The 14,119-nt window shown below is 39.2% G+C and overlaps 1 protein-coding gene and 2 long non-coding RNA genes across 45 annotated transcripts in view; 2 read left to right on the top strand and 1 right to left on the bottom strand.

The window, feature by feature from the left end:
• The window catches only part of LOC139125550 (rho guanine nucleotide exchange factor 11-like), a 244,373-nt gene that overhangs the window by 102,972 nt on the left and 127,282 nt on the right, over positions 1 to 14,119 (top strand). For 4 of the 43 annotated variants that reach the window (XM_070691656.1, XM_070691649.1, XM_070691647.1 and 1 more), the window contains exon 1: positions 13,499 to 13,632. The exons of 35 other annotated variants lie outside the window; for them this stretch is intronic. The gene's annotated coding sequence lies outside the window, so the exon portion shown is untranslated. Of the gene's footprint in view, positions 1 to 13,479; positions 13,633 to 14,119 lie in introns of those variants that run through there. 4 more of the 43 variants (XM_070691654.1, XM_070691652.1, XM_070691646.1 and 1 more) reach the window with 2 other exon arrangements.
• On the top strand, positions 3,853 to 5,895 carry LOC139125578 (uncharacterized). Its single transcript, XR_011550286.1, has 2 exons — positions 3,853 to 4,074; positions 5,567 to 5,895. It is a non-coding gene; the product is annotated as an uncharacterized lncRNA (long non-coding RNA).
• On the bottom strand, positions 7,068 to 9,426 carry LOC139125579 (uncharacterized). The gene is made up of 2 exons (XR_011550288.1): positions 9,321 to 9,426; positions 7,068 to 7,568 (listed from the first exon to the last, which is right to left on the bottom strand). It is a non-coding gene; the product is annotated as an uncharacterized lncRNA (long non-coding RNA).

Raw genomic sequence — 14,119 nt, 5'->3', positions numbered from 1 at the left:
CAGAGATATCAAAAATAAAATACAAAAGTAAAATGCAATTTAAAGATAAGCAAAAATTTAGGTAAAAATGATAAAATGATATTATGACAAGGAAAATGCAGTAAAATGTGTCCTTGAAAAGCTTAAACAAGTACTTAGCCACTGTGTTATTTTTAACATTTAGTTCTGTGCTTGTTCTGTTTGTGTCAATATTGTTTAGTATAGTATTAACTGCAAACTACCTGCAACTCTGTTGTGCCAGCACCAGATATCTGCTTGACCTGATGGAGAAAGCAATGGATTGGGGACCATCCGTCCGTCTATGTTTGTATGCCAATGTCTATCTGAAGTCATAGATCATGATTGTACCAATTTGTCTCAAACTTATCATGGATTGGGCACCATCCGTCCGTCTATGTTTGTATGCCTACCGGTATATCTATCTGAAGTCATAGATCATGATGGTACCAATTTTTCTCAAACTTAGTATAAGTACAACGCACTATGCTAAACATACACATGTTTATTAATTTCATCATCCCATCCAGTATTGCTGCTTGTCGGGTATTTTGTGCATAGAGCTATAATTTACACATGCCCTCACCGATTTTATTCAAAGTTGATGCAAGGACAGTACACTATATGCTTTATGCATGCATTTGAATTTACTGAGATGACTGAAAATTAGTGGACACACATTTGGTTGCAAACTTGAAGGGACTTTATTGGGGGGCCCTAAATGAAAATGAGGGTATGAGTGGACTCCCTAGGTTACTAACAATTCAACCAAATTTCTTTGTGTCCATTAATCTTCAGTCTTGCCAAAATATTTGGGAAACAGTCCATTATGAGTGATTGGTGGCCATTTTGTGTGATTTTTTATAATATCTGTCCTTCCAGAGTGGTTACTTTGACATGACTTGATGATTTCATTTACACTTGGCAAAAGGACATAATACTGTGAGATACAGCTGCACATCAACATACCGTATTTTGTGATAGAATCAAATATATGTGCATGGTGGCGATTTGTTTTAATTTTTGTCAGTCTTGAACCGGTGCTCAGACATGCCTAGACAAATTACATTCATATGTTTTGCTTGTTTCTAAAGGGAATGTGAGTTGAGGTACCAGTCTAGATTGTAATGCTTTCAGTAACTGAAGCGGATCGAGTCACAAGTTGTGTTGTAAGCGCCACTGTGCCACCAACTAAGTTGTTCTTGCAAAAAGTTGTTCGTGCGCAGTTTTTCAGCGGGAGGTCAAATTTCAAAACTAAGCAGTGGGTGGGGAAGAAATTTCGTTATTTTCATTGGGCTTGGAGAAAAGTTTTGACAGTGGGTACTGGAAAATACGTAGAGGGAGAGGAGAGCTGTAGTTGATAGAACTTGAGGGGAGATTAAGCGCTTTACTTAGAAGGAAGCAATGTTCCAAGGTATACTGCTAACTGCTTGCATGGTTTTGTGTTGATCTGGGTTGCCTAGTGTGGGCATCTAGTGGGCAACGGAGAATTTCAGTAGTGGGGAGATGGCAGTGGGGAGCGAGCAGACCATAGATACTGGAGGACAGTGGGCATCAAAATTCAGAGGGAGAATTTTCCGTGTATGCCAGTGGGGAGGGCAGTTACGAACAGCTCTACTTTCCCCTACGAATTTTAGGTCTAGGTCAAAAATAAGTAAAATCAGTATTTCAGCCTTCAAAACATGTTTTGTGATGATTTTGCGAAATAGGTGAAATTTACCAGTTGGCAGCACCTGAAATATTTATTACAAGATGGTAGTGAGTGATATTCCAGGTCTTGATTCTCATTCTACCCTTTCGCCAAGACATACAGATCCACATCAGTTTATGTTGCGATATGATCTTAAATGGCCACGTTAGCTGTATCTTTTGCATTTTGCTTAATAAAAATTACCTCCTAATCTTCGGGTATATGTTTTGGATTAACACCATTAAGCTATTATGCCTTTTAAACTCTTACCATTCCCATTATTGTGGCTGCATTATGTGCATTGATTCTGGCGCTCAAGCATAAATTTGAATCTACCGCCATTTTGCATATCGGTCACGTGACGAGAGATCGCACAGAATGCAACGTCATATTTCAGGGCGAGAGCTCCGCCGAGAGTGAGATTTTGCGTTACTTCCAGCAGACAACAACATGGACTCCACGTGAACTGCAGTGCAGAGGTAATGTACTACTACTATCAATTTTCTCTACACAGTTAAAGCATCGTCAGTCCTTTCTTTTCTGTCTGTCTAATCGAGTGGTGAAATGCTAGGTCAGCCACCAAGTGAGTCAAAAACCAGCGACTCAACTCCTCGCTACATATACCGTATACGTGACACAGTGTACATCTGTACAATACATGTACATACGTCGCTCAAGCATAACCCGATTGAAAATCAACATCGATTTCAAATCATGACGATGGTACATCGTGCATAGCTACGATCAATGAGGTTCTTCCATGCCTTCATATAAATGTTCGTGCAAGGGCCCGTTTCACGAGTATGAATTATCGCACGGAAGATGACAAGTCAGTGCGCGGTGCCATTGTGAACATATTGCCATTTGCTGAACCTGATATCGTCGCGGGCCGCGACGCCGTTTTGGGCTTTGGAGAACTCTGGTATTCTTTGTACGGATGCTTGCATAATACAAATTTATCGTACCGGCCAAAGCTGCACTATCCGGCCGCGCTGCATGCTGTAATCCGTGTCGCAAATACTACTAGTACATGCAGTGATAACGAATAGTAATCAAGCCGGTCACTACCGGGGTCACTATACCCGCGCTCAGAGTTTTCATTTTCATTTTTTTTGTCTAACTCGCGAGCCTAGTACAATGAGAAACAAACCTTCTTTTTGTATCATTACACAGACATGTACATAAACGGGTGTATGATTATGGAGGATCTCCTGTGCGTTGTTCGTTTTCTTGTTTGTGTCTCCTTTCCAGAACATGGGCTACTATAGCTGTGGAAACGCAGTTATCTGTTGGCGGGGTAGCGTGCATCTGTGCGGGTCATGGCGGGGTTGACCTTTTGATGATCCGCATAGACGTACCCCGCCAACAGATAGCTGCGTTTTCACAGCTAGAGCTACTACCCCTATGCCAAAGAGAGATATATTTGCACATAGGCTCTCTAATAACTCTATGCGTGTTAAATTTCAGAGCTGCAAGGTGTCCGCACTTCATTGTGAGTGCGTGTGTGTGTAATGTAAAGTAGGGCCTATATAGATATGTTGTCATTCCCAGTTTACGTTTATAGATATGTCATTCCCAGTTTACATTTTTACTGGCTACTATTTGATCTACATTACATTAAAATGATACGGTTTTCCAATTTTTCACATTAGACAACAACAACAACATTATCAGACAATGAGAGTGAGTTTGAGCCAACTTCAAGAGAGGAAGAGGTAGAAGAGGACTAGGAAGAGGGCAAGGTAGAGGAAGGGGAGGCAGAACAGTGGACAAAGTGTACCAACAATGGTTGATGTGGAAGCAGACATTGCACAGAGAAAGGCGACATTACAGGTAAGTAATTTACAAAATAACTTTCACAATGATAGGGATGATGCAGGAAATAGTTTCTCTGAAGACGCAAGTAAAATTCTGTTTGCTGTCTGTTTGCCCGTATGTTTTCAGGTAAAATCAGCAAACACATTTTCAATGCTATAATCAATCAAAAACATTATTTTTAAAATGCCGGAACAGGAATGCAAAGTAGAGCTACGCTTATGTTGAAACACATTTTTTTCGGGGGGGGGTGTCAGAAAAATTTGATGTGACAAATAAAGAATGTTTTAGAAAATGTCTGATAAACTTGTATTTTTAGTTGTTTTGTAGGCAATGCTTGCCATCAAGATGTCTTCTGAGGAAAAGGACAACCTAATATTGGAAATGGTTGAAAGGAATCCAAGCATGGTATTTGAGTTAGTAAAAACTCCAGCTCCGCAACAAGGGTATCATCCACCACCATCTGCAACTCAACCTAGTTGGTGTATTTGCGGCGACTGCCACGAAATGCCGACCCTTCTTGGAAGGAAGTGTTGTAATAAAGAACGGAATTCTGCATAACTGAAATAACGGTATGTACAGCACAATTTGAAACTGCATCCTTGTATGGAAGTGCAGCTCAATACATTTGTACCACAGTAGGGTTGTAGAACACTTGGTTACCTGTAGTTTATAATACTTGAGTGAGCTTTACTTTCAATCCCTGCAAACCTTTTGGTAAGACTCAACGTGAATTCCTTTTCAAACACTAAAGCACTGAAATATACCCATCCACAAGTACTTCACTGTTTTGGAGGATTTGTTTGATGGGATGGCTGTACAACAGTTAGTTACCTCTGTTGGTTTTGATGCTATACTTCGCTGGAACAATGCCAGCCTGGCACTCCACAAAGGGGATTTTCAGGGGTGTGCCCCCCCCCCCCCCCCCGAGTTTAGGGAAAAATTTATTGATGTGTTACTGTTGTGTGAAGATAAGAATGGACAGTGAAATTGATCTAAATGTTATCACACTTGTGTAATTGGTTTGTAAAGTTGTTTCAAAACTTGCCTTAGAAGTTGCACTGACTTGTTATAATTGCGGTGAAAATCAGAGAGCTTTTATGGACCCCTAATAAACACACACCATGGGAGTACACTTTGCGGTGCACTTCACATACGCAGAATCATATTACATTCCTTACCGCCGCCCTGAGTGTCACAGCCAAGTCAGTGTCTAGTTGTCATCAGACTCTTGTTGTCTTCGCACTGTACGAAGTTCTTTGTGCAAAAAAAATCATGATCCGCGGGAAAAGAGGTGTACATACGCCAGAAGCAGTATGTGAGAAAGTTCTCGAAATGTAAGTGGATGGAAAGTCATTTCGACAGATATCAGCGGCGACCGGCATTGGCAAGTCATCAGTGTAAGACATGCTGTGAAAGTCAGCTTCAGAAATGAAGACGGGCACTATCCGTGTTTGGGAATAGTACAAGAACTCGACTTTGAACATATACTCGGCCATGGCCACTACTGAAATACAAGTGTGTGTACACTTGTAGGAAACATTTATCCCACACATAGACACTAATCAGTTCCTACCAGCCGACAGGTTTTATTGCTTTACTTCAGCAATTACAGCTGAAGCCTGCTGTGAAACAACACTATCATCCTGTTCTTTGTCTCAAGTTGATTACAAGTACTGATACTGCAGCAAGTTTTGGAACAACTTTACAAACCAATTACACAAGTGTGATAACATTTGGATCAATTTCACTGTCCATTCTTATCTTCACACGACCATAATAACCCCATAGATAACACTATCATGATAAAAATGTGTAAATGGTGTATTGTTATTCAATTTAGTCATCTATTGTTTTTCCAAGCTGTTGAGAACACTAACTGAGGTAGTGCACAAGGCATACCACCTCACAGCCCATTAATACTAGCAATTATGTGTAACTAATTTTACAGCCCTTTTGGAATTTGAAGTTATCATTCCTGTATCCTGTATCTTTAATCAATCTAGTTGTCTTGACAATTTCAATTTCCTCTGGAACTAACCGTGAAATGATGCTTCTTTGCAGGTTTTTAGACAAGTTTGCCTTGATGACACAATCCTTGCTATTTCACGGGCCTACACAAATGATGTGCTGGAAACACAAGATGATGACGACTTCAACAAATCAAACAGACATGCTGCTTATCGGATGTTCATCTTATGGCAGTATGGTAGATTAGGAGTCTGTGATAGACGGGTCATTCCAAGCTGTTGCACATGGAAAGTTCACGACAAATAACCAGACTAGTTCGGTCAAATCACAGAGAATATTTGACACAGCTTTTTTTGTGCAATCAAGACATGCGGCCAAATTTACCGATGACCCTTTGCCAATATTTGCTTTCATGAGTCCATTTCTCTGTTGGAAAAAGTAAATCTTTATTTTTCAGTTATTTTTTTAAGGTGATATATCACGTTTTCATGTCAATGTAATATTGACTTTATTTGAAAGCAATAAATGTCACATGTTGAAAATAGATTCTGCCCATAAAATGAATTTTCTAGTCATATAATGTGAATATTGCAAACCTTTAAAACCAAAGGAAACAGGTATAATGGACGATAGTGATACTCCAAAATTTTTTGACCTATCGACAACCCCTGTTACTCTCAGTTGTATGCAAATTTTGATAGTTGTCATCACAACAACACAAACTCAGGACTGAAACATATGGTAGCAGGGCTAAAAATAGACCATGGGCTTTTTGTAGGGAGGAGGCATGATTTCCGTGTGATTGTGATTGATACATTATGATCAAAATGCAATGAAAATGCGTTTTCATTGGCCATCATTTCCGGTGCCTGTCATTCAAGTATGTCAGTTCAGACATTGAAACTTTGTTGCAAAGTTCCACTGCACAACCAGTCGTGTTAGTAATTTGCATAACAAAGTTACCCTCTGGCCTTTCTGTGTCCAGCTGGGTTTGACTGCGTTCAAATAGCTCGTCAAAAAGTGACGGACTGGGCATGGCATGCCAAGTACTGACTGAATTTCAGGTCTCAGGCTTTGGTAGTCCATGTGGACTACCACTTTATGGATTTTGGTAGCCCCAGAGAATGTAGTCTGTGGATGCGGGACTACTGCTAATTTCGAGCTCTGATTGTTATAGGCATGCACACTGATTACTGAAATTCAACACTTTAAAAAAATCATAAGCACCTAATTGTATCTGAAAAGAATTTCATACTTGGCTTTAAGAAAAAAAAGCCCCTAGCCCTGCAGCTGATTTTGCTCCTTCTGAGGCAGTCTGGTGAGAATCAAACCTAACAATAGCCTGAAACCAGTAAAATCTTTCTCCCACCCAGTAAGAATCCAACCCAATTCAATCTCTCTCACGTCCAGTGAGAACCGAAACTGACAATATACCCATCCCTACATTTTACAATTACAACAAATCTAGTTTACCTATAGTTCATCCCTAGGGACCTCAATGTATCTGAAATATTAAGGTTCTTAAACTGGCTTTTGCACAACCCTCAAGAAAAAGAAATGAGAAAGTGATTTTCATACTAAAATACACTCTCTATTTGGAACTGCAGAAGAGCATATTTATTGCACTAAAAACACTCAAGGATACAGTTTGTAAGTAACCTGGGTAAGCCAAAAGTTGGGATGGTATCCAATCAGCCCAAAAATGCTAAAAATTGTATTTACAAGACTGCACATTTTCTATATGTACCAGTAGTTTGCATTTAAAGATAAAAGACAGTGTATGATATGTTGCCTGTAATGACAACCATTTTGCTGAACAATTAACTTGCACATTAGTCCAATTCAGTTCATTGTCTCCTAGAAACAAAGTCCTGCACAATTGTGTAAGTCGGTGGAGGTGGTATTGACACTAGATGTGCAGATATATTCTTCGTGGATCATTCTGCTCCAGCGGTTTTTTCTTTTGCCTTCCCTGGGTTCTTCCATGCGATTCTATGAGTTTCTTCAGCTCTTTAATAATATGTGGGTAGGTTTTGCACTCTTCTCCGGATATGCACTCCATCGGTCACTTTTCTGGTTGAAGTGCCTGTGGTATCTGAAGTACAATGTATATTACAATGGTCAAATGAGTTGTGCCTCATATTAAAACAAATTGCAATATGATCAAATGTACCATGCATTAAACATAGGGCCAGAGTCCCTGAAGCTATTATAGACATGGATACAAAATTAAGTATTTCATGACCGTATGAAATTATCTTACTAAGGTCATCCTAGGGACCTGTAAACCAAATATTAAACCTGTCTGACCAGCGGTTTTGGAAAAACAAGCTACCCAACAGTCGACAGAGCTCTGCTGTGTTATGTAGAGAATAACTTTTTGTGACACATGTATTGATGATGAAGGTGGATATCTTTGATAGCTCATTTCAGGACGGCCTGACCAAAAATGGCAAAAATTGACCCAAAAATACAAAACTTGAAGATTTCATCAAATTTCAATATATCACACTAAGACAACCCCTAGGAACCTGTATACCAAATATCAAAGTTGTCAGACAAGTGGTTTTGATGAAATAAATGACAAAAAAATTCCTTAAAAATACAGATTTGCTTATTTCATCACAATTTGAACAAATCTAAGTTGGGTTATCCCTAGGGACCTGTATACCAAATAACAAAGCTGTCTGACCAGCGGTATTGAAGAAGATGTTTTGCCACAAACGCCTTTTTTTTTGGCCCTAATTTGCATATTTTCAACAATATAAAAAAAAAACCAGTTTCTCAAAATCATATTTTTCATCTACACAACAAATATAAAATCAGTAAGTACTGCGGTTCTCAAGATATTTGAGTGGACGGACGCCCCACAGCTCATAAAAGACAGTAAAGCACTGGTACACACAACAAAGTCAAATTCATGAAAGGAAAATATATGGACCTCTGGCCAAAAGACCAAGAAGTGTCATGTCAGGTGTTTCAAAAATAGACAGCTCATCCTGTCCCACATGTGGCACCCGCCATGTATCATTCAATCTGTAAGTTAAATAGGTTGTGGTCACCAGCTAAGGCCCTAAAGGATTTTGACTGGTGGTTTTGACTTAAAGAACAACTCTGCAATGCAAAAAATTGACAGATGCCAGACGACAGAAGACAGATGCCTGACGACACAAGACACCCACCAATAAGATAAGTTCCATGTCGCTGACAGTTGGCTAAAAAACTTACCTATAGTTATATATTGTGGCACCTTGCTCAAAAATTGCTTGTTGAGTGCAATCTTCATCAAGGCATTGTGAGCAGCACTCCCATGAATCAGCCACTCTTTATCTCTGTCTTCACTCTCTGCCAATGGTCCATGGTAGCATTCACTGACATCCTGTGCATATGTCAATGCCCATGAATGTTCGTTTACAACAACCAAACCAACAACCTAACCAAATTCCCTGTTTTAAAAGAGAGAATGATTCCTGTTATGATTCCATTATTGCACATAATGCAACATCAAAGCAGTCATCCTTGCAACTTCAGATATCAAAGAAAATGACAAGCTTTGACAAGTACATGTACTTAGCACTGAACAAAATCTGGCTATGTTCCTCTTATTATCCCAGTGACACAATACATTGGGATTTGTTAATTTTTTGTGGATCCCTAGGCCTACAGTACATGTAGTAATGGACATATTTGCCACTAGAATAGCATGTTCAGTGCCCAACCGCTAAACACTTTTTGCAAACATGTACATGAACTTGTGCAAATATGAACGCAGTTGACACAAGAACCAACTGAAAATATGATATTATTTGTTGGCTACTCATAACCAAACAATCCAAAAAGAACTTACTCAAAAGGATAGGTAAATGATTCAGATAGTGTCTTTCTTTTTCTTGTTGGTCTTGTGCTGTAAAAAGAGAAGAAGAATGCATAAACTACGACATTTGAAGTTACCAAAAATGACAGAACAGAGTTAAAATTATCATAAATTATTATTATTATTATTATTATTATTATTATTGAGTACTGCTGATATACTGCATGGCCATTTTAACAGTATACATTCATTTATAAGTATGGAAAAAGAAATAAAACGTGTTTTTCGTAAGGCCAAAGAAGAAATGAAAAGTGTGTTTCTGGTAACCTGACAACCCTAGAGAAACTTACCAACCCTAGACTCTTTTTTTGCATTTCCTTGGAACAAAAGTGACACATATATAACATCATATACTGTTACAGAAAAAAAGCCCTAAATTATATTTGATTAAACAAGCCTAGTACGATGCGATGAAGGTTCACAACTGATCACAGACAATCAGATAACATTGCCACACAATATTTTCGCTGACGTGGGAAATTCCGTCAGAGTTTACAGTTCAAAGGGCCATGAAAGAAATCGTCTTCATTTTCACGGACACCATGTTTGTAAAAAAGACCAACACTCTTTGAGCGACTAGCGACTGGGCAAACCCGTCTGAATAAGATCGAATCTATTGGCAAATCGTCGAGGACGTCGGCAAAATAAGCACACGGAGCTGATATTACGTAGCCTAGAATCTATTCGTCCGCTTGCCTCCGTACCTCCGACCGGGAGGGTCGGAGGTACCCTCCGTACCTCCGACCGGGAGGGTCGGAGCATGGATGTCTATTTTTTACATCCATGGTCGGAGGTACGGAGGCAAGCGGACAAATAGATTCTAGGCTAATTACGATGCCAAGCTAAACAAATACATGTCGGTAACATCATTTATCTGGCAGCAATCTCTAATCCCTCGTCGTCGATAGCGATTAGCTGCAGTACAGTAGCTCAAGGTTTTGCCTGGGTATTTGGGTTGGACGGCAAATTTGCCGTCCGACCCAAATACCCAGGCAAAACCTCGAGGCTACGGATTCGCAGCAAGGGCGGTACAGTGACTTACCTATTGATCAATAGACCTGCCAAATTGGGGTTTGAAAGTCCGGTGTCCCCGAGGAGCTCGTTCCATTGTTTGATGTAGCGCCAAATATAAACTTTATGGCGAGTAGTTAGCATGTATTGCATCTGTACCCGTCTCTTCTTCGCTGAAGAAGTAAAAATCGGGCGTCCGCGACGTGTACGTGCGACGCTTTTGCATGGGCGACGCCATATTGGTTTGTGAAGTATCAAGTACGCATGCTCATATCGTTGCCGATTCAAATCGGTTGATGACGTTTAGATTTTTCGTTTGCCCAAACAAAAAGATTTATTTGTTGAAATCTAAGTGTAGGTTTGCCGCTCGCTGTCAAAAAACTCCCTTTAGTCATAGTTCGGTAAGCATATTTACACACCTTGTTTTGTATTTAAAACCAGCATATCGAAAAAAATTCAAAAAGATACAGCTATTGTGCCTTTAAATGGCCATCTAGCGGCCATTTTGTTTTAGTTTTTGTTTGTCCAGAGCCATAACTCAGAAATTCCAGGACCGATTTCAGTAAAACTTGGCACAAGGGTGCAGTACCTTGAAGTACAGATGCATGTCAATTGTTTTATGTGATATGAACTAATATGGCCGCCTCTACGTGTTGCTAGGAAGAGGAACACTGTGAACTTTAAATATTTTACCAATTGTTCAGTACTAAGTCTCTGCTTGTAATGTGCTGATACTGGCAAGATGACTGAACTGTAAGTAATATGTGCTTACCAGTCATTTCCTTCTGTTTATGCTAGAAGGAGATAATGAAATTGGTACTCTTTCAGTTATCTGATATAAAATAAAAATGCTTCACAAACTGCTTTGAATTGAAGTCAATTCCAGAACTGTGATCACAAAAGGAGTGGATGTTTACTCAGTTTAGTTGTATATCTACTAAATCATTATTTATAGGTCATAACTGATTGGATTGGTTCTGAGTGCAAAGCTGTGTTGATAACAAATACCCTTAGTAATAGTAGTGCATGCAAGTCTATTCAATGTTTACAATTGTATTGACAAACTGCTGTTGAATAATCCACTATTGGTGCACTGTCTATATTGAAAGTGGTTTTCTGATTGTTTGTATTCTCTAATCAGAAGTGTAATCAGATGTGAATCCCAAGCAATGCATGGCCCAAGTAGAAGTTTCACTTCCATGACATACTGCATACATGTACATAAGTTAGACACATTCCAAGTGTACAGGGTGGAAGTGTTCAACCTGGTGCCTGTTAAAAGATTTTTAGAGGAAGAAAGTTATTGAATAAATCTTTCAGCTGGATGGAACTTTTGCAAGATTTGATAAAAAAGTGTCTATCAGGAGTTTACCATTAGTTAATATTTTAAGTGTCAGGTTTTTGACCATGAGTTGAACATTGTGATAATATGAATGGTAATACTGATGTTGAGATAGCATGGCAATGGTGATAGATCTATTGATTCTTTGTATAGTGTTGTTGGTAAAACCTTGTTGCCCTTGGGTCATTCCATTTGACGTGGGGGAGGATGTGATGGGTGTACATCAATTATATGACTACTAGGATTTAGTATTTCATTAAGAAAACTATCCAAGATGTTTTTTAATGTAAACATGAAGTTACAAAAGCATCCAAGATTATTTCAAATGTAAACAATAAATGTTAACAATTTCCTTGCCAGATGATATTACATTCTAGCAAGACATATCATCCATTCTAATAATGTAAAAAACCAAAGATGGATGTGGTGTACAAATAATATATAATACAAAAATTTGTGACCAAAACAAAAAGCAAATGGGCATCAGTTGGTGGGAAATACCTTTGCACTGGTTGAGTATGAGAAACTTCTGCTTGGTTTTTTCAAAGTGAATGCTTAAATAGTGACATTGAATGTAAAGGAACTGAAACTGTTCTGGATTTTATATGACTGCGTTATTGTTTGAGTAAAAGATTGGACTACCTTGCATTTTCTGCCTTACCTGTCTCTAGCATAACATGTCAATAATACAACACATTGGTCAGACTTAACCATTCTCGCAGCTGTTAGACATACCAAAGCTTGCCCGTATGGTGTCAACAGATTCATAGTTCAGTGGGTGCTATCCACTGCTGTAGAAGATGGAAATAGTCAGTTGTCAAGAGTTGGGTTGAACAGATGGAATATTAGCTTACTGAGCTAGAAAGGTTACAGATAGTCATAGTGAAACAGTGATACAGGCAAATGATATGCAAACATACTGATATCAGTAATAGTTATATGCAGAGTGCATGTACAGACATATGCAGACACAGACAGATACAGGTGGTCATATGCAGGCAGACAGAGACAGATACAGGCAGTCATATGCAGGCAGACACAGACAGATACAGGCAGTCATATGCAGGCAGACACAGACAGATACAGGCAGTCATAGGCAGACAGAGACAGATACAGGCAGTCATATGCAGGCAGACACAGACAGATACAGGCAGTCATATGCAGGCAGACACAGACAGATACAGGCAGTCATTATAATGCAGGCAGACACAGACAGATACAGGCAGTCATATGCAGGCAGACACAGACAGATACAGGCAGTCATATGCAGACAGACACAGACAGATACAGACAGATACAGACGGTCATATGCAGGCAGACAGACAGATACAGGCAGTCATATGCAGACAGACACAGACAGATACAGACGGTCATTTGCAGGCAGACATAGAGCAGATACACCAGTGTATCAGAGACTGAGAAGATACTCACAGATGTGGGTTTGATCCTTTATGAATGTTCAGTGATTCTGTATGGAATGAAAGTAAAAGTTAGATTGAAGTTGAATGCATGGATTACAGTTGAACCTTGTCATGAAAATGCAGGCATTGATTAAAATGTGAACACATGATGCACCCAGGTTGATTCAGAAAACTGAATTAAAGTTTGCAGATAATATGTTTTCATGAAAACCAACGGTGTCTGTGTTCAGTAGTTGTCTGTGGTCACTCTTTTTCAAAAAGAGGTCAGCCATGGGATAGGAGTTCAACCTGCCATAATTCAGGGTTCCTCATTTACATCACAATTAGGATATTGGGAGGCACCCTGAAACAGGTATTGTTGGTGTCAAACTGTCTGCCGACAACACTACGCAGTCACTGTCATTTTACCAGTCTCTGTATGCCAGACTGAAATAGGCTTTGCTGGTAAATACTATTACTACATTGATAACTGCTGGAATATCAGAGTTCAGTCATAATATTAATAACACAGGTAGGTTGAGTTGACTTACTGTTCAACAGCTTGTTGCCAGCAGATATGGCAGAGTAGATTTTTAAACTGTAGACTTTACTTTTAAAGGTAGAAATGTTGATACTGTAAATACCTTAGCTCTCATTATTTGACATGTCAGAGTTGCTGTGGTGAGCTGAAATTCTGTGCCATTGCTTTAATTTTAGATATGGTATTTGTTAACTTCATAAGGCAAAAATGATGACTTCATTGTCACAGAGGTAGAAGTGTCTTGTCTTTTACGGGACTCTGATGACAGGCATGTATCAATCTACTGAATGCTTGGCTGTGTTTGTGTTGTATGATTTGTGGCAGTGGCAACATCTTAGCTTACCATTGAGGATATGACGTGTATATTGATCAACTACAGTGCTGTATTTCAAACAGATACATATTTTACAAGTTAACAACAGTTCTGTAACTCCAGTGCTGTAGTCTTACCAACATGACTCAAATTGATAGTTTGTAT

This window comes from Ptychodera flava (assembly GCF_041260155.1).
Source record: "Ptychodera flava strain L36383 chromosome 3 unlocalized genomic scaffold, AS_Pfla_20210202 Scaffold_25__1_contigs__length_14229661_pilon, whole genome shotgun sequence".
Lineage (NCBI taxonomy): Eukaryota > Metazoa > Hemichordata > Enteropneusta > Ptychoderidae > Ptychodera > Ptychodera flava.
This window is presented reverse-complemented; position numbering and strand designations above follow the sequence as displayed.